The following is a 19,704-nucleotide window of genomic DNA, read 5'->3' as shown; positions in this document are numbered from 1 at the left end:
AGATAGATAGATAGATAGATAGATAGATAGATAGATAGATAGATAGAGGTACATTAATAGGATGCAGGAGCCAACCTTAAATAAGTCCCAGTGGTGAAAGCTGGAACAATCTCAATAACAAAATAAATATCTGTAAGTCCACACTACAAAAATAAATGATTGAACAAATAAATAAAATGTTGAGAAGGGACATGTCTTCCTTATAGATGAATTACAATTAATAAATGTAGAATGAAGTTTCATAAAAGAAAAAATATGTGTGTATATACTTCTTATGCATTATATTGCTGGAAACATATCAAGATACTGGTAACATTGGTTGCCTTAGGAGAGGGAACTAAGTTAATGAGACCCGTGGTGTGTGTTCAACTTTTCATTACGTGTGCTTTTGCAACTTTTGAATTTTCAACTAAGTGGATATATTACATAGTCATAAGTAGCATTAAAACTTTAAGAAGACAATAAAATTAATAATATATAAATATTTAAATAAAGAATCCCATGAATGTCAGAATAAAATGAAACAAAATAAATAAAACAAAATAAAATAAATGTAGAAGGAATGAGGGAACTAGAAAATCGCCATCAGACCCCCAGAGGGGAACTTACTGCATGTAGGATCTACCAATGAATGTTAAAATTGGCGGGCAGAAGTTTAAGAAAGAGAATATTTGCATAGTCTCAATGTATCTCTCCTCAAACATTTATTATTTACAAAGTTTTAAAGAGTAACTTTTCAGTAGAAAAGCCTGGCAGACCCTGTCTTAAGCCAGCTGATATGTGGCCCTGATATGAGGCTGTGGGAAGGCTAGATCACTTTTGTGGTATTCTTTCTCAGAATGCATAATCTCAACATAATCATGAGAAAACCTGAAGCACCCAAATGGAGGGGGCATTCCTCGAAATAACTGGCCAGGTAGCCCCAACAGTGTCAGCTTCACGAAAGGCAAGGCTTGACCGTGGAATTGGGCAGGCTGGAGGGGACAGAGGTCACGCTGACCGAAGGCAGCACAGGGTCCCAGACGGGGTCCTGGGACAGCAGAGGGCATAATGGGAAGGTGGTGAAGTCCAGATAAGGTTGTAGGTAACAGTTTTATACCAGCGTTAATTTCTTAGTTTTGAGCATTGTGCTTTGGCTATATAAGATATTAGCCTTAGGGGCAGGTGTGTAAACGGGATAGGGGAATTTTTTGTACTATTTTTGTAAGTCTTCTCTAAGCCTAAAATTATTTCAGGATAACAAGTTATAAAACTGTGATGTTAGTGTAAGCTTTCTATACCTCCTTTATTAGGTTGAGGAAGTTCCTGTCTGTTCCTAGTGTGCTGATAGTTTTTATCCCGAAGAGGTGTTGAATTTCATTAAAAGTTTTTCTGCGTTTGTTGTAATGACCCTGTGGTTTTTCTCCTTTATATTCTATTAAGATGGTGAATTACATTGATTGGCTTTCTAATGTTCAATGAACCTTACATTCCTGGGGGAAAACCTACCTATTCCTGATGTCCTTATTATGTATTGCTAGATTTGATACAATGGATTTTTTAAAGATTTTTGCATCCTTAAATCACGAGTGGTACTGGGGTGTCATCTTCTTTTCCTAAAATGTTTTTGTATGATTTTCATTTCAGAAATATGTTTGATTTTTTAAAATGAAGAGACAAGTATTTCCTCTTCTTCAATTGTATGGGATTGTTCATGTAGAATTTGTATTATCTGTTCCTAAAATCTTTGCTAGAATTTACCAGTGAAGCTACTTGGGCCTGGGGTTTTGTATTTGTTGGGAGGTTTTTAGCTCTGAGCTCATTTTCTTTCATGGTTGTGGGGCTGTTCTGCTTCTCTGTTGCTTCTTGAATGTTCTGGGATCTTTTGTCTTCTAAGCTTTCTAATTTATTGGCTTAAAGATATTTGTAATATTCCCTTATTGTCTTAACAGTGTGGTAACGTATGTAATGGTGATCTCTTTTTTAATCCTGATATTGGTAATTTGTTTGTTCTCTCTTCTTTTTCTTGATCAATCCAGTGAGAGGCCCATTAATGCTATTGAATTTTTTCAAAGAACCAGCTTTGGTTTCATTGATTTTCTATATTGTATTTCTGCTCATTATTCATTGGTTAATTAATTCTGCACCTTGTTATTTCTTTATTCTGCTTATTTTGAATTTACTTTGCTCTTCTTTCCCTATTTTCTTTGGAGGGAAGCTAAGATTATTGTTGAGGGATCGTTCTCTTTTTATAGCATAGCGCTTAGTGAATGCTATGAGTTTCCATAGAAGGACTGTTAGCTTTGTTTTGCAAGTTTTGATTTGTTGTGTTTTCATTTCAAAATAGTTTAAATTCCTCTTGTGATTCCTTCTTAACTCAGAGATTATTTAGAAATGTGTTGCTTGATTTCCAAATATATGGATTTTCAGATTTTTCTGTTACTGATTCCCAACTAAACTCTCTTGTGTTTGGAAAATATACTTTATATGATATTAATCCTTTTAAATTTATTGAGACTTGTTTTATGGCCCAGAAAATGGTTTCTTTTGGTGTATGTTCTATGTACACTTGAAAAGAGTGTATATTCTGCTTTTATTGCACAGAGTGTTCTATCAGTAGCCATTCATGAAGATGGTTGGTGGTGCTTATCTTTCCTGTATTCTTACTCATTTTCTGCCTACTTGTTTTGTCAAGTAGGAAAAGACTGTTGAAATCTAGAGCCGTAATTGTGGATTTGTTTCTCTTTTTTTGTCTTTTTCATGTATTTTGAAGCTTCATTGTTAGTTGTATACACATTTAGGTTTGTGATAGCTTCTTGGTGAATTTACCATTTATCATCATGAAGTGTTCCTCTCTACCCATAGCAGTAAATCTTTATTTTAAAATCTGCTTTGTCTGGTATTAATATAAGTCCTCCAGCTTTTTTTTTTTTAATTGTATTTATCATTTCCATTGTGTTACTTTTAACCTATGTCATTACATTTAAGTGGGTTTTCTTTTAGGCATCATGTAGTTGATTCGTGTGTGTGTGTGTGTGTGTGTATTTTCATGTGTATAACAGTCTTTATTTACAACTTCATGGCAAAAAAAGAAGAGGGAAAAGTTTAAAACAGAGCATTCCAGCTGATCTTGTCAGATTAGAGAAGTTCCATTTTAAACGTCCATCTCATTGCCCAAAGGTAAACAATACTGAATGGCATATGCAGTTTCCTTTATGAAGTATAGTGTTCATATTTTAGACATGTGTTAAACATAAAAATTCTAAGGAAGTGAAATCACTCCTTAAAAACAGCATAAATTAAGGGTGTTTTAAATTTATATTGTCCTCGTAATCACACATGCCCAATCAAAATCAAAAACTGGAAAAGCAGTTGTACTTCCTATGTGAGTGGACAGTTACAACAAACAGTCATTTTATGTGATGACCGTTGTATTTTCAATTTACCATCAACTACTCTGAACTTACCATGAGATGTAGACAAAGTCAGGAGACAAGACTTAGGGAAAGTGCTCCTTTTTGGAGGGAGGTTAAGCCTTTTGGAACAAGCATGGGGAAGAAACATGCTGTTGAAGAATTCTTGTGGGAAAAATGTAGTCAATTTCAACTCCTGCTGAACTGGCTTACTGTTTTCATTGACATGTTTCGTGTCGTTCTTCTGACTCCACTGTGTTTAACTCTTCTAGTTTATCTGAATCTTCAACAGTACAGAGATTTTCATCAATGGGAACAGCACCCCTGGCTCCATTTTCCTGTCCCTTCCCTTCATTGTGCTGTTTCCAGATCACTTCCTTCACCACTTCACCCCCCTACCTCTGGAAGCTTCACTTCATTGTTTTCTGATATATGTGTGCTGAAGCTTTCAGGACTGGCTACAGTACCACTTCTCTCATCCACATCTCTTGGGATGTACGGGCTTAAATCTACTTCCTTTGTGTGCACTGAATCATCCCCTTTTCACCTGTTCCCTGGGTGTCACAGGTACCGTCTGCTTCCTCATGCTCATCAACCAGAATAGGACGAAATTCCAGCACCTCATGACCACTGATCACCAGTGCTTTCCCTGCTTTGAAGTCTGCTTTCCTTCCTTCCTTATCTTGCTCAAGTTCATTCAGTGTTTTCTTGTCTTTTCCTTTCCTCTCCTGCACACAAAGATTCTAGGGTGATTTTGGTATCATTTGAACCTAGGGCAGAACGTTGTCTTGCAATTAGATCTTATGAAATTTCGTTTTCTTTCTCTTCCTTCTTTATATCTTTCTTCAACACAAATCCGGGAGGAAATGCACAATGATGCATACAAGTATCATCCCCTCCAGGGCATACCCAAAGCCAGCCATATTTGTTGTTTTCAAAAGCTTTAAGAAAATCTTTGCACACTGTTTGAGGGTTTTTTTTCTCTTTTCGACCTCGCCATGCTTTTTGTTCAATGTTTCCAGTTTTCTCTCATCTCAATTATCCACAGTATCTTTTTCAAGTTCTTTACCTCTTGCATCACATTTTCTCTCCAGAGTCAAGTCATGAGACAACTTACAATTACCTCCCCTAGTTCACTGCCCTTTCTTGAAGAGCACACATACCATGGATTCAGGTCTGTGCCTTTACTTACTTTTTGAGCAACAAGTACAGGTTTGAATAGGTCATTTAGTTCTTGCAATTCTTTCTTCTTGTCATCTTTTTTCAATTTCTTTTCAGCTTCACTTTATGCTACATGACATGGATTTTGTTGACTAAATTGAACTTGATGACTGACAGCTTTGATAAACTTATGTTGTTTTGCCCCTTTATTATTCTTTAGATCAAAAATTTTAGGGGCACCTGGGTGGCTCATTTGGTTAAGTGTCGGACTCTTGATTTCGACTCAGGTCATGATCTCAGGGTCATGAGATTGAGCCCCACATTGGGCTCCACGCTGAGCATGGAGTCTGCTTGAGATTCTTGATCCCTCTCTCTGCCCCTCCCCCACTGCTTGCACACTTTGTCTCAAAAAAATAATTTATGTTCAATAATTTTCTCTTTCTTTTTCTGCTCCATCTTTTTGCTGCCCACACCCTGACTCTGGTTTCTTGGAGGGTGTTGTAGAGACAGGTGGCACCAGGCAGACTTAAGCCCAGCTGGACACTGTCAGGGGATCTGGCTCCACGCCACGAGCAGGAGGAGGAAGACATGGGCTGCCCTAGCCACCGTACTGTGCCTCCTTTTTTCTTATTCATTAGATAATACATGATTTTTAAATGGACTCCGAAGCCCATTTTCATTTCATGCAAGTATTGATATAGTTGGGCTTAAATCTACTACCTTGGGATTTGTTTTGGCTCAATTTTTTTTATCTGTTACTTTCTTTTTTTAAATGTTTTATTTATTTATTCATGAAAGTCAGAGAGAGAGAGAGACGCAGAGGCAGAAGCAGGCTCCCCGCCTAGGAGGGAGCCCGATGCGGGACTCGATCCCAGAACCCTGGGATCATGACCTGAGCCGAAGGCAGACGCTTAACCATCTGAGCCACCCAGGCGCCCCTTATCTGTTACTTTCTTTAACTTCGTCTACCTGCTTTGGGATTTATTGAATATTTTATATTCTGTTTTATCTTGTCTCTTGTTTTATTAGCTGTACATCTTTTTTTTTTTATTGTTTTGAGGTTGTTTCTAGAGTTTGCCATATATATGTTTAACTTCTCACAGATTGCCTTTAATTAATATTAGATCCATGCCACATTCACAGCCCATTTGTTTCCTCTTCCATTCTTTATGCTGTCATTTTACTTTCACATGGTATCAACGTCCTAGCACGTGAGAACTATATTTTGCTCTTGGCAGTTATATTTTAATGTGACTAAAATTATGTATTTACACTTTTAGCATTCTCCATTCCTTTATGTAGATCCTTGCTTCCATCTGGTATCTGGTTTTTTGGTTTGTTGCTTCTCTTCAGCCTTTATACTAAGGCTTGTTTACTTAGCTCCACTTCTCAGACATGACTCCTGGGCTTGGAAAGATTCACGGAAAAAGAATGGGTTTGAAGGAAACATAAGATAAGGAAATGATGAGAATATGACATTTCAGAAGCGGAGGCCAATGTGAGAATAAATCAAATAGGGATAAATTAATGAAGATCTGCTGACTGGGAAGGACCCACAGTTCAGGGTGGATTGAAACTGGATGCAAAAAATGGAACAGGGCGCCTGTTGATTTGGTGTAGTTTCCTGCAAGGTTAGTTCCTGTTTGCTTGATGTACCTCCTTACCAGAACGATAGCTCCTCAAGTAGGGAACTGACATAACACGATTGGACCCTTTCAGCTTTTGTTAGTATAAACTTTTAGGCAGGAGAGCTCGGAAGAGAACCTCATGGAGAGACTGTGTGGTGATGGTAATATTTAATTCCAAATGCAGTTATCCATGCCGTAGAAATACAGGACTAGCACTAGAAGTGAGAACAGAAATGGTTATGGCTATCTGGGAACTCGGTTAAGTGAGGGTTGTGGGAGTGGATTTCCTCTGTGAGCAGGGGAAGGATGAGAAAATCAATGAGAAAGAAAAAGAGAGTCAGGACAGGGTGCCTGGGTGGCTCAGTCGGTTAAGTGTCTGCCTTTGGCTCAGGTCATGATCCCAGGGTCCTGGGATAGAGCCCCGTGTCGGGCTCCCTGCTCAGCAGGGAGTCTGCTTCTCCCTCTCCCTCTGCCTACCACTCTGCCTGTTTGTGCTTTCTCTCTCTCTGTCAAAAAAAATATATATCTGGGACAGAGGGGGGTATGAGGACACTGAGAGCCAGGCCTGAGTGTTGGAAAATACCCACAGTCAGGAATGGAAGTTGGTTTGAGGACACATTTTTATAAGGTGTATCAGAGTCCCTTGTGAAGAATCATGCAAAAGTTACAGGGACACTTTTCTGACTGAATCTGACTCTATTTTCTGCCTGAAAAATTCATCTTGATGAGTTTGGTGACTGTGGCAATTATGCAGATGTTAGTGATCGCTGTGATGTTCGTCAGTGAAGCAAGGTCAAGTATAACATGGACACTAACAGAGAAGACAGATCGTTGGCTACAATATGCCTCTAGGAGTTTCACATTGATATGCTCCTTCCCTGCTCAAAAGATGGCCCATTTTTAAATTTTGGATCAAAGAAAGATGAGCTCCAAATATCTACCAAACACTCTTACGGTTTCACATTAAAATTACTGTCTTCCATTGATCATGAGGCATTGTACTGAGGATATAAAAGAAGACAGCTGTCCAGATGTTAGTTATGGCATGGAATGCAAATGGCCGGGGTTTTAAAATCCCTCAAATTGGGTTAAGAACAGAATACAACTAGATGTTCCTTATAAGAATCTCACCTGAAACAAAATTATACAGAAAAGTGGAAAAAATAAGAGGATGAACAGAGATTTAGCAGTCAAATGTTATAAAAAGTAAACAGACAACAATAACAACAATAATTTTGGGCTAAGTTGATTTCAGTACATAAATATGAAATGTGAAAGGTCATTTTTGGCATAATGAACAACATGCACCAAATAGCATCCACAAGCACAAAACGCTATCAGAAATGCCAGGGGACTTCTTAGAAATACAATTTCTTGCTCAGTGTGGCAGAGGTTTACTGGCAAGAGGCAGCTTGTGGTTTTGTTGATTTTCTTCATCAATTTTGTTTTCAGTTTCATTGATTTCTGCTCTGATTTTTATTTCTTTCCCTTATCACAGATTTTATTTGCTCTTCTATTTCTAGTTTTCTAAGCTGGAAGCTTAGATTATAACTTCAGATCTTTCCTTTCTAATGAATGTATTCAGTGCAATAAATTTTCCTTTAAGTTCTGTTTTCACTGCATCCCACAAATCTTGGATAAGTTGTATTTTCATTTTCATTTAGTCCAAAATATTTAAAATTTTTTCCTGAGACTTCCTTTTTGACTTGTGTTATTTAGATGTATTATTATTTAAACTAAGTATTTGGGGGGGGTTGAGCTGTCTTTCTCTTACTGATTTCCAGTTTAGCTCCACTGTGGTTTGAGAGCATTCCCTTGAATATCTGTTCTTTTAAATTTGTTAAGGTGTGTTTTAAGGCATAGAATGTGGTCTGCTTTGGTGAATGGCCTGTGAGCTTGAGAAGAATGTGTATTCTGCTGTTTTGGGATGAAGTAGTCTGTAAATGTCAATTGGATCCAATTGACTGATGGTGCTTTTCTGTTCAATGATGTCCTTACTAATTTTCTGATACCAGATGTATCAGTTACTGATAGAGGGATGTTGAGTCTCCAAGTGGAATAGGAAGTTAATCTGCTTCTTCTTGCAGCTCTATCAGTTTTTGTCTATTGTATTTTGATACCCTGTTGTTAGGATGCATACACATTAATGATTCTTATATCTTACTGGAGATTTTGCCACCTTATCATTATGCAATGTCCCTCTTTAACTGTGATAATTTTCCTTACTCTGAAATCTGCTCTGTTTGAAATTAGTATAACTACTCCAGCTTTCTTTTGCTAAGTGTTAGCATGGTATGTCTTCCTCCATCCCCTTACTTTTATTTTTATTTTTATTTTTTTAAAGATTTTATTTATTTATTTGAGACAGAGAATGAGAGAGAGAGCACATGAGAGGGGGGAGGGTCAGAGGGAGAAGCAGGCTCCCTGCCAAGCAGGGAGCCCGATGCGGGACTCGATCCAGGGACTCCAGGATCATGACCTGAGCCGAAGGCAGTCGCTTAACCAACTGAGCCACCCAGGCGCCCCTCCATCCCCTTACTTTTAATCTCTCGGTGTCTTTACATTTAAAGTAGATTTCTGCTAAATAATTCGTGGTTGGTTCTTGTTTTTTTACACACTCTGGTAGTCATTGTCTTTTTGTTGGTGTTTTTAGGCCATTGAAATTTAAAGTGATTATTGCCATAGTTGGGAGTAATATCTGCCATATCTGTTACTGCTTTCTATTCATTGTCCTGTTCTTTGTATCTTTTTGTGCGTTCCACTCTTTTTCTGACATCCCTGGTTTTAACTAAGCATTTTCTAAGGCTGCATTTTTTCCTCCTCTCTTAGCATATCATTTATACTTCTTTTTAAACTGTCTTGGTGCTTTCCTTTAAGTTTGCAGTATATATTTACAACTAATTCAAATCCTTTTTCAAATAGTACTCCACCATTTCACAGATGGTACAAGTACTTTAAAGCAGTATTCCTAATTCCTCCTTCCTGTCCCAAGTAACATTGCTCACTAGTATCACTCATCCAGAAGCTATAATTATTGTACATATTGTTGCATTATTATTTTGAACAAACTTTCATCTTAGATCAGTTAAGGGATGAGAAAAGATTTTATTTTACCTTTGTTGGTTCCTTTTCTAGCGTTCCTCCTTTCTTTCTTTTAGAACTAAGTTTCTATCATTTTCTGATGAACTTTTTTTTTAAAGATTGTATTTATTTGAGAGAGAGACCGGGAGAGCATGAGCAGGGGGAGGGGCAGTGGGAGAGGGACAGGCTGACTCCCTGCTGAACACGGAGTGGATGCATGGCTCTATCCCAGGACCCTGAGATCATGACCTGAGCTGAAGTCAGGTGCTTAACTAACTGAGCCACCAGGCGCCCCTGAACTTTTTTTTTTTTTACACTTTCTGCAAGGTGGGCTTACTGGTGACAGATTGCCTCAATTTTTGTTTGTCTAGGAAAGTCTTTATTATTCCTTATTTTTGAAAGATAATATGGCTGGATACAGAATTCTAGGTCATTGGTTTGTCTTTCAACATAAGTATTCCATTTTTTTAATTCCATTTTTTTTCTTACTTGCATGATTACCAAAGAGAAATCCAATGTAATTCTTGTCTTTGAACTTGTATAGATAAGGTTTTTGATGTGTGTGTGTATGTGTGTGTGTGGCTTCTTAAAATTTTATCCTTGTCTTTGATTTTCTGCAATTTGAATATGATATGGCTAGGTATAGATTTTGGACCCTATGTTGAGTCATATTCTCTGAAATTAGGAGATACTGTTTTGGTGGCTAGCACTAATTTTGGAAAATGGCTCGGTCATTATTGCTTCAGATATTCCTTCTGCTTTCTCTATCTTCTTTCTTATATTCCTATTACATATACCTTTTATCATTGTTTCATAATTCTTATTTCTCTTTCCATCTCAGTTCTGGCAGTTCCTATTAACATTTCTTCAAGCTTACTGATTCTTTCCTTGGCCATGCCCTGATTATTAATTAACTCATCAAAGGCATTCTTAATTTCTGTGATGGTGTTTTTTCATTTCTAGCATTTCCTTTTTATTCTTTCTTAAAGAATTCATTTCTTTACTTATACTACCCATATGTTTTTGCATGTAGTGCAGTTTTTCCATTAAAAACCCCTTACTGTATTTTCATAGATGAATTAAATTTCTGGTCTGATAATCTCTGCCATATCTGAGGCTGGGTCTGGTACTTGCTCTTTATTGTGAAACTATGTTTTTTATCTTTTAGTATGCCTTGTAATTTTCTGTTGAAAGTCAGACATTATGTACTGGGTAAAAGAAACTGAAGAAATGGAGGTAAATAGATTTTTAGTAGAGATTTTATGTGTTTATTAGGCTAAACTTACTTGCTAATGCTAATACCATTTTTTTAGGAGATATTTCAATTTGTATGCCTTTTATTTATTTTTCTTACATTATTGCACTTGATTAGGATTGCCAGAACAATGTCATATAGAAATGGTGAGAACAGACATTTAATTATTATAGCATTCACATATCCCCCAGTTACTATGATAGTAAACTGTAGGTTTTTTTATGCACACCATCTCTTAGATTGACAAAATTTTCCATTATTCCTGTTTTCTGAACATTTTTATTATGAACAGATGCTGGATTTTGTCAGAATTTCTGCATTCACTGACACAGTCATGGTATTTCTGTTTTAGTTTGTTAATATGGTAAATCACATTGATTTTTTAAGATTATGTCTATGCTGCATACCTCAAATTAACCCCATTCGTGGTATATATTTTTTATTTACTGCTTAATTTCTTTTGTTAGTATTTTGTCAAGAATTTTGCATATAATAAGAAATAGTAGGCTATACTTTAACATATTAGCCATCTGGTTTTAGAATCACTTTTAGCTCACTTTTTATCAGTTACTAAGAAAGAAAGAAGAAAATCCTCAATGGTAATTGTGGCTTTGACTATTTCTCTTTTAGTACTATCACCTTTGCTTTATTTTAAAGTTCTGCTTGTAGGTTCTCCCAAATTTAAGATTGTTATATCTTCTTAATGAATTTACCTCCTCATCATTTCATCTAGGTTAGCTAGACACCAAAAATGAGTGGTATTTCCTTCTCTTTTATGAAAGTTTTTGCATAGAATTGGTATGTTTCTCCTTTAAATATTTGATAGAATGTCCTGTAAATCCATCTGAACCCAGACTAAAGAAATTCTATCTCTAATGGATATAGGACACTTCTAGTTATCTTTCTTTTGAATGAAATTTGGTAGCTTGTATATGTTTTTAGGAATTTAAAAATTTTATCTAACTTGAATTAGTTGACATTCAGTTGATCATTTATTGTCTTGATTTTTTTTCCATTTCTTTTAGCTTGCTTTTTAAATTAGTTCTTCTTTTTCTGGTTTATTAAGTTGAAAACTTAGATTTGAATCTTTTGTTCTTTTCTAACATGGCCTTGTAGTACTATATATTTACTTCTAAGCAACTCTAGCTCTGAGCACAGCCTATAAGTTTTGTCATGTCATATTGTGACTTACTATTTATTTCAAAATGCTTTCTAATTTCCCTTATGATTTCTTCTTTGACCACATGGGTTATTGAAGTATATTGTTTGATAATATTTGGAGATTTTTCAGCTATCTTTCTGTTTTAATCTCTAGTTTAATTCTGTTGTTCTTAAGAACATACTTTTTATATTTTAATCTTCTAAATTTTTTGAGATTTGTTTTATGAAATATGGGTTATATTGATGAATGTTTCATGTGCATTTACAAAGAATATGTATTCTCTTGTTATATACAGTGTTCTGTAAATGTCAATTAAATCAGGTGAATGAATAGTGTTAAGTCTACTACATCCTTACTGAATGTTTAAGGGCTCACTTTTTATCAGTTACTAAGAAAGAAAGAAGAAAATCCTCAATGGTAATTGTGGCTTTGACTATTTCTCCTTTAGTTCTGTCACCTTTGCTTTATTTTAAAGTTCTGCTTGTAGGTTCTCCCAAATTTAAGATTGTTATATCTTCTTAATGAATTTACCTCCTCATCATTTCATCTAGGTTAGCCAATTTTTGGCATAAAGATTAGAGATGAATGAAAAAGAATAGAAAAACAATAGAGAGAATAAAAAAAAGTTGATTGTTTGCAAATATCTACAAAATTAACAAACTTTCAGTAAGAGTCACTAAGGAAAATATCAAATACTAAAATCACAAATGAAATAGGGACATTACTAGTGACTTTATAGAAATAAAAAAGGATTATAAAAGAATACTCTGAACAGATGTACATGTAAAAGTGGATAACCTATATGAAATGGAAAAATTCCTAAAAACGTACGAACTACCAAAATGGCTCAAGAAGAAATTGGAAATCTGAGTAAAGCTGTAACTAATAAATTAGGCAATTAAATCAGTAATCAAAAAAGTCCCAGATGGCTTCACTGGAGAATTCTGTCAAATATTTAGAGAAGAAATACCACCACTTCTTCCCAAACTCTTGCAAGAAATCAAGGGAGTAAATACTTTTTAACTCTTTCTATGAGGCCAGCATTACCCCAATTCCAAAGCCACACAGTAAGACATTACAAGAAAAGAAGACTACAGACCAACATCTGTAACTAACATAGATACAAAATTCCTCAATAAGCTCTTAGCAGACCAATTAGTAGCATATTAAAAGGATTGTATACCATGATCAAGTGAGTTTTATCCCAGAAATGCAGACAGTTCAACAGACTAAAATTAATCAATGAAATACCCCACATTGATAAAGAAAAGGAACCCACATGATCATCTCAATTGATGCAGAAAAAGCATTTGACAAAATTCCACACCCTTTGCTGATTTATAAAAACAAACAAAAAAACTCAGAAAACTAGGAATAGAAGGAAACTTGCTCAACATGATAAAGGCCATAGATAAACCCACAGCTGACATCACACTTGGTGTTGGAGGACTGAAAACTTTTCACCTGAGATGAGAAAGAGAACAAGGACGTCTACTTGTGACACTTCTGTTCAACATTAATACTGGAAGTTGTAGTCAGAGCAATTAGAACAGAACATAAAAAGCAATCAAATTGGAAGGAAGTAGTAAAACTACCTCTCTTCACAGATGTAGAAAACCCCAAGGAGTACACACAAAAACACACACATAACCTCTAAAGCTAATAAACCTATTCAGCACAGTTGCAGGATATGAAATCAACACAAAAAATACTTTATATTTGTATATATTAAGCTATGAACAATCTGGAAAGCAAATGAAGAAAACAATTCCATTTACAGTAGCATCAAAAAGAATAAAATACTTAGGAATAAGTAGAATCACAGGGGTGCAAGTTACATGCTGCCAAGTGTACAACATTGCTGAAATAGATGAAAGAAGACATGAGTAAAGGGAGAGACACCCTGTGTTTGTGGCTTGATGACTTACTATTAAGACGACAGTCCCTATCACGGTGTTAGAGAGTCCGTGCAATCTTTATGAACACGGTCATGTGTGCAACCTGTGTAATATGCTCCCAGATTCATCTTGCTTATATTCTGTTAAGGATTTTTGCACCGGTGCTCATGGGGATATTGGTCTGTAGCTTAGAACATGCATGTCTTCTAAGGCATCAAGTCAAACCTCAATAGAAAACAAAGGAGCCATATAACTCAGACCATTTTCTGTGATCAATAAAATTGCAATAAAACTAGGAGTAATCAACAAAGAAAGACTTCTCTAAACCACAAATGTTTGACATCTTTAAGATAAACTTGAATATAAATCACGGATTACAAAGTAGCTGCATTGGAAATCGGAAAATATTGGAGTTGAATGGCAGTGAAATTTGTGAGATGCAATCAAGGCAGTTCCTAAATACTTGTACGGGGGTGGGGGTGGGCAAACAAAATAGAAAGATCCAAAATTAGCCAAGCTTCCAAATCAAATTAGGGGAGGAAATTCAACAACAGAATAATTACGGTGAGAGAGAGTAGAAGCACCAAGTAAATGTAAAAGTACAAATGAATGAAATAGAAAGCAAACGTTTGAAAGGATCAAGAAAATGCAGTTATATAAGAAAGAGACTAGTGAAGTAGACAAATCTCAAAATTAATCAAGAAAAATATTAGGAATTAAAATGAGATACAGAATATAGAAATAAAAATGTAATGCAACTACCATGAATAATTTTTATACTGTTTATTAAAAAAGAGAGGTAATGGATAATTTTAAGCAAACTATAAATTATCAGCTGACTCAAGAAAAATGTGAAAACATTTCATTGTTAAATTAGTATAAAATCTGTCACCTCTCCAGTTCCAGTGTTTTCACCCCAATACAAAAACACCAGTACAAGTCTAGATGAGTTTTTCAGGTAATCTCCATCAAACATCCAAAGAGAAGATAATCCCTGTCATTAGAAAGATTTTATACAAGCTTCTCCTAAGAAAGAAAGAGGGTTATATACTTCTCAAACTTATTTTATAACCTTTGGTAACCTTGATAAGACTCTTATAAGAAAAAAATTATAGGCCATTTGTGAACAGAGATTTAAATATTCTAAGTAAAATATTGAGCAGTTATTTCTAACAATGCATAACTATTTATATTCTCATATCCATGTTAGATTTGTTCTAGAAATATGATTAGATTAGAAAAATTTAATGTCATTCATCACATTAGAGATTAAGGAAGAAATCTACATGACCATCTCAATCTTTATAGAGAATAAAAAAAAGAGGAAGAAAAATGAAAATCTTTTCATGAAAATGAAAGTAGAAACCGTTCGTGATTTTTTTTTTTAAGATTTTAATTATTTATTTGACAGAGAGAGATAGTGAGAGAGGGAACACAAGCAGGGGGAGTGGGAGAGGGAGAAGCAGGCTTCCCACTGAGCAGGGAGCCCAATGCAGGGCTTGAACCCAGGACCCTGGGATCATGACCTAAGCCGGAGGCAGACGCTTAATGACTGAGCCACCCAGGCGCCCCCCATTCGTGATTTTTAAAGATATATTTAAAACACATTTAGTAACCTCGAAGTAAAATGAACCTTCTTTAAATAAGTTTTTATCAAAATTTTTTCTACAAACATTATACTTAATGGTTGGATATTACAAATATTTTCTTTAAATGTAAGGAAAATGATATCTATCAATATCATGTTTGTGGCGGTTTTTTGAAATTGTTTTTCAAAGATTTTATTCACTTTATTTGAGAGAGAGAGAGAGAGAGAAGGGGCAGAAGGAGAGGGAGAATCTCTAGCAGATTCCCAGCTGAGCAGGTGTCCTGACACGGGGCTCAATCCCACAACCCTGAGCCGAAACCAAGTCAGACACTTAACCAACTGAGCCACCCAGGTGCTAGTAAGATAAGGTAATAAAAATAAGATAAGAAAAAGAAGTAAGTGGTGTGTGATTTTTAAAGGAAAAAAAAAACTTAACAGATCTTTGATGATGGAATATGTAGTAATTACATTTTGTCTTATTCTTACAGTGGACTATACTATACTGAATAAAAAATGAATATGGATTTGTAAATATCAATTGGTAAATTTATTTATAAGTATTTATTGGTAAATCTCAAAAATACATGAACATAAAAAATCAAGTTACATAAGATACTTAGGGAATGATACCGTTATTACAAAAACTGAAAATGAACTAAAGAAAATTATGTCTGTGATGGCCTATCTATGGGCAAAAAGTATAAGCACTTGCATGCAAATGATACAGAGCACAGCACTACAATATTTGCTTGAATCATATTCAATTGTAATTTGGGGGATTAAGAATGGGTGAATATTAGTGAGGGGAAAGCAATAGGTATTAGCTGCATCTCCATGTTTTATATCTTAAAAAAAAAAGTTTCAAAGTACATATGACAAAATGTTAACATCTGTTAGGTAGATCTGGTTGTCATTTATATTATTTTCCACTCTTTATGCTCAAAATAGTTATTTTTAAATTTTGTAAGTGAAGTGGGAGGGGAAAGAAATGGAAGCACCAAGCGTAGGTTCCTCGAGAAAATGGAAGGAGGGAGTAAGAGCAAAATGGGAAACAGCCCACGGAATGGATTAGATGTGTGTTTGCTTTCATGTTGCTCGTGTACCTGGGGAAAAATCCAATCAGGGCTCTGGAAGTGGAGATACATAGCCCAAAAGTAAGTTTATATACAGATAGTAAGATGTATGATATAGAGATTGTAAGATGTGAGATGATGATAAATACAGGGAAAAGTAAGACATAAGGAAAAAGCAAGATCTGTGAAGGCTAGCCAAAGGGATTAGTCTTTAGAAGAGGACGAGGTGGGGCACCGTCGTAGTGTCATTGATGGGAAAGAAATGGGAATGCCCACTGAAGCAAATGTTTTTGTAAATATTTGGTCCAGAAAGTTGGGGTAGTTCCTGCCTGAAGGCCCCAGCTTTATCGCAGGAGTCCTGCCTTCTTAGAGTGAGAGTCCTCTCACTGGGGACAGGGCAGGAGTGCCAGCCAGTGTTTAGGGGCCCAGCTGAGGCAGAAGATTCCAGAAGTTTATGCGGACTGCTGAAGCTTTATTCTTTGTAAGGAAAAAATAATATTACAAAACAGTGAAGACCAAGAAAGAGGCTTTTAGGGAAGATTGATTTGGAATCTTTGGCTCATTTTGATCTTAAGATTTTACCTCATTTTGATCTACCTTCTACTTATCACATTCGTACTTACTTTCCAGAGGTTTCCTTCAGAAAAGAAGAGAAAACTTGCTTTTAGAGAGTAATTTAGGTATTTCATTGTTTACTTTGGCCACTGGTTTGATATTTGCTTCAGTGAAATGGCAAATGTTTAAATGAGTAATTTTATTTTAGTACGTAGTGGGAGGAGCAGAGAGAGGCCTGAATGAAATGATGCCTCAGGGGATAGGGCCCATGGGGATCTTCCACACCTTGCTGTCTTAATTTGGTTCCTTCCTTAAATTTCTGTGTTCCTATTTGAATACCAGCCTTCACCTCTGTCCAGATGCTAAGTTAGAACTTCTGGTATTTATTATTTTTTTCCATGTTCACCCTTTCAAATACTCTTCATTCTTTTTTTTATAATTAAAAAAGAATTGTTTTGGGGCCCTTGGGTGGCTCAGTCAGTGAAACATCTGCCTTCAGCTCAGGTCATGATCCCAGGGTCCTGGGATCGAGTCTCGCATCGGGCTCCCTGCTCAGTGGGGAGCCTGCTACTCCTTTTGCCTGCCGCTCCATCTGCTTGTGCTCTCTGTCAAATAAATAAATCTTTAAAAATAAAAAACATTGTTTTGCTGAGCTCTGGTTTGCCCTATCAAGTGTACACGGGGGTGGGTGTTCGTAAGGTCACCGGGTCACTGTTGCCGCTGTCTGAAGCAGAGCGAGCACTCCCATCTCTTCACTCCTTGGAGACTCAGTTCCTTTCTGGTACATTCCCCTTCAGCCCCAGGAACTTCCCTCATTTTGTGTAGTGCACGTCGGCTGGCAAGGAACTTGTTTTCTTTTATCTGATGGTGTCTTTATTTTGCCTTCATTCTTGAAGGAGATTTTCACTGAATGTAAAATTGTAAGCTGATAGTTCAGTGAGTGCTTACTCAGTCATGTGTTCCCTTGTAAATTATGTGTCCTGTTTCACCGGCTGCTTCCAGGATATTTTCGTCTGTGTGATGGCTTTAGAATAAATCACTCTGACTAGGCTAAGCTACATTTTCCAGAATTCTTCTGTGAGATTCTCGCAAGCTACCTCATGGGTCGGAGGCAGTGGTCAGGCCTGTGTGCTGCTGGCCCCCCTGCCAGCCTGAGTAGCTGTCCCCGCTGTCGGCTGGCGAGTGTATTCGGCTCCATGATACGGGCCCCCAGCTTGGGCAGCAGAGCCACTCCATCGAGGTCAGGGGCAGTAGGAAATGACATGGGCTTCCGTCTGTCCCGTGGGCTCCTGTTCATGCTTCTGGGTTTCACATTGCTCTTCTCCCTGCCTGACACGCATTCTCCCCTCCCACCTCCTGCCCTGTGGACGCCAAGCTCCCCATATCCTTACCCGTGGGTGACAGCCTTACACACACTGCACGGACAGCCATCTCCCTCAGCTGAGTGAGTTCAGATCACCTAATCCCTTCCCTCTCCCTCCCTCCTTCCTTCTTTTCTGCCCTCCTCTTCCTCTCTCCCTCTTTTTCTCCCTCAGTCTCTCTCCCTCTCTCTCTCTCTCTCTGTCTCTCACACACACACACAAACACACACACAGTGTTTCTGCTTTTCTGCTTGAACCCGGACTGATAGACTTTGGTTTTCAGTCTATACTGTGTGTAGGTGAGATTTTCTTTGTATTTATCCTACTTGGAGTTCTCTGAGCTTTTTGAATCTCTTACTAACTTTAGAAGGATTCTAACCATTATTTCTGGAAATATATTTTTTGTCTTACTGTCTTTGTAATTCCAATTCCATATACCTTCAACCTTTTGACACTGTCCCATAGGTCTTTGAATTTCTGTTCATTTTTTCTAATTTTTTGCCTGTGCTCTTCAGTTCAATAATTTCTATTGACAAATCTTCCAGTTAACTGACTCTGCTGTAATCTTTAAACTGCTGTAAGTCCATACGGTGAATTTCTTTTTTTTTTTTTTTTTAAAGATTTTATTTATTTATTTGAGAGAGAGAGACAGAGAGAGCACATGAGAGGGGGGAGGGTCAGAGGGAGTAGCAGACTCCCCGCCGAGCAGGGAGCCCGATGCGGGACTCGATCCCGGGACTCTAGGATCATGACCTGAGCCGAAGGCAGTCGCTTAACCAACTGAGCCACCCAGGCGCCCCATACGGTGAATTTCTTATTTAAAATGTTGTGTTTTTCTTAAAATTTTAGATTTTATGTTCTCTTTTTTTAAAAGTTTCTATTTCTCCATTTCTTTGATCATTAGGAACATATTTTACTTCACATCATTGAGCGTAGTTATAAAGTCTGCTTTAAAATTCTTGTCTGCTAATCCCAAAGTCCAGGCTTGTTCACATCAGTCTCCCTGACCGTCTCTTTGTGGTGTGTGGTCCATCTTCTCCTGTTTCTTTTTATGTTGAGTCATTCTGGAATATGTCCTGGGCATTGTGACTGATACACAGTAGGGCCTCTGAATTCTATTAGATTACAACAAAGAATATTGATTTTTTTTTTTTTTTTTTTTTTTTTTGGTATTTGTAGGCAGTTTATCATGGCTGAACTCAAACAGCAACCTCTGTGCCTCCCCAGTGAGCATCAGTTAAAATTTTAGGTCAGTTTATTTAGACTTCCCTAGGTAGCTTGGAGTCTGCCCTGTGCATGCGTGGTTCAGGAGTCGGCCAGAGATTTGGGCAGACTATATTCAGAATGTGGGGCCCCCCCCCCTCTTCTGCTCTCCCTACTTTAAGCTGCTGTGCTTATCCGAAGGTAAGACTATAAGAATGTAAGACTATAGATTTCTCATCCAAGTTTTAACCCCACATGGTATAGACTGGAGCTAAGAGCCACAAACATGGGGAATTCATCCAGTACTGTTTCCTTCTTCATAGTGTCCCAACTCCCCTCTGGTACAT

The 19,704-nt window shown here is 36.9% G+C and overlaps 1 protein-coding gene and 1 pseudogene across 4 annotated transcripts in view; one reads left to right on the top strand and one right to left on the bottom strand.

Moving 5' to 3' along the window:
* AKT3 (AKT serine/threonine kinase 3) overlaps window positions 1-19,704 on the top strand; it is a 311,247-nt gene that overhangs the window by 270,994 nt on the left and 20,549 nt on the right. The window lies entirely within an intron of this gene.
* On the bottom strand, window positions 3,611-8,886 carry LOC118013756 (annotated as a pseudogene).

The sequence above is a fragment of the Mirounga leonina genome, unplaced genomic scaffold (genome assembly GCF_011800145.1).
Source record: "Mirounga leonina isolate KUSES-001 unplaced genomic scaffold, KU_Mleo_1.0 Mir_154, whole genome shotgun sequence".
NCBI classification, from domain to species: Eukaryota; Metazoa; Chordata; class Mammalia; order Carnivora; family Phocidae; genus Mirounga; species Mirounga leonina.
The sequence above is the reverse complement of the archived record's forward strand: the minus strand, read 5'-3'. Positions and strand labels throughout refer to the sequence as shown.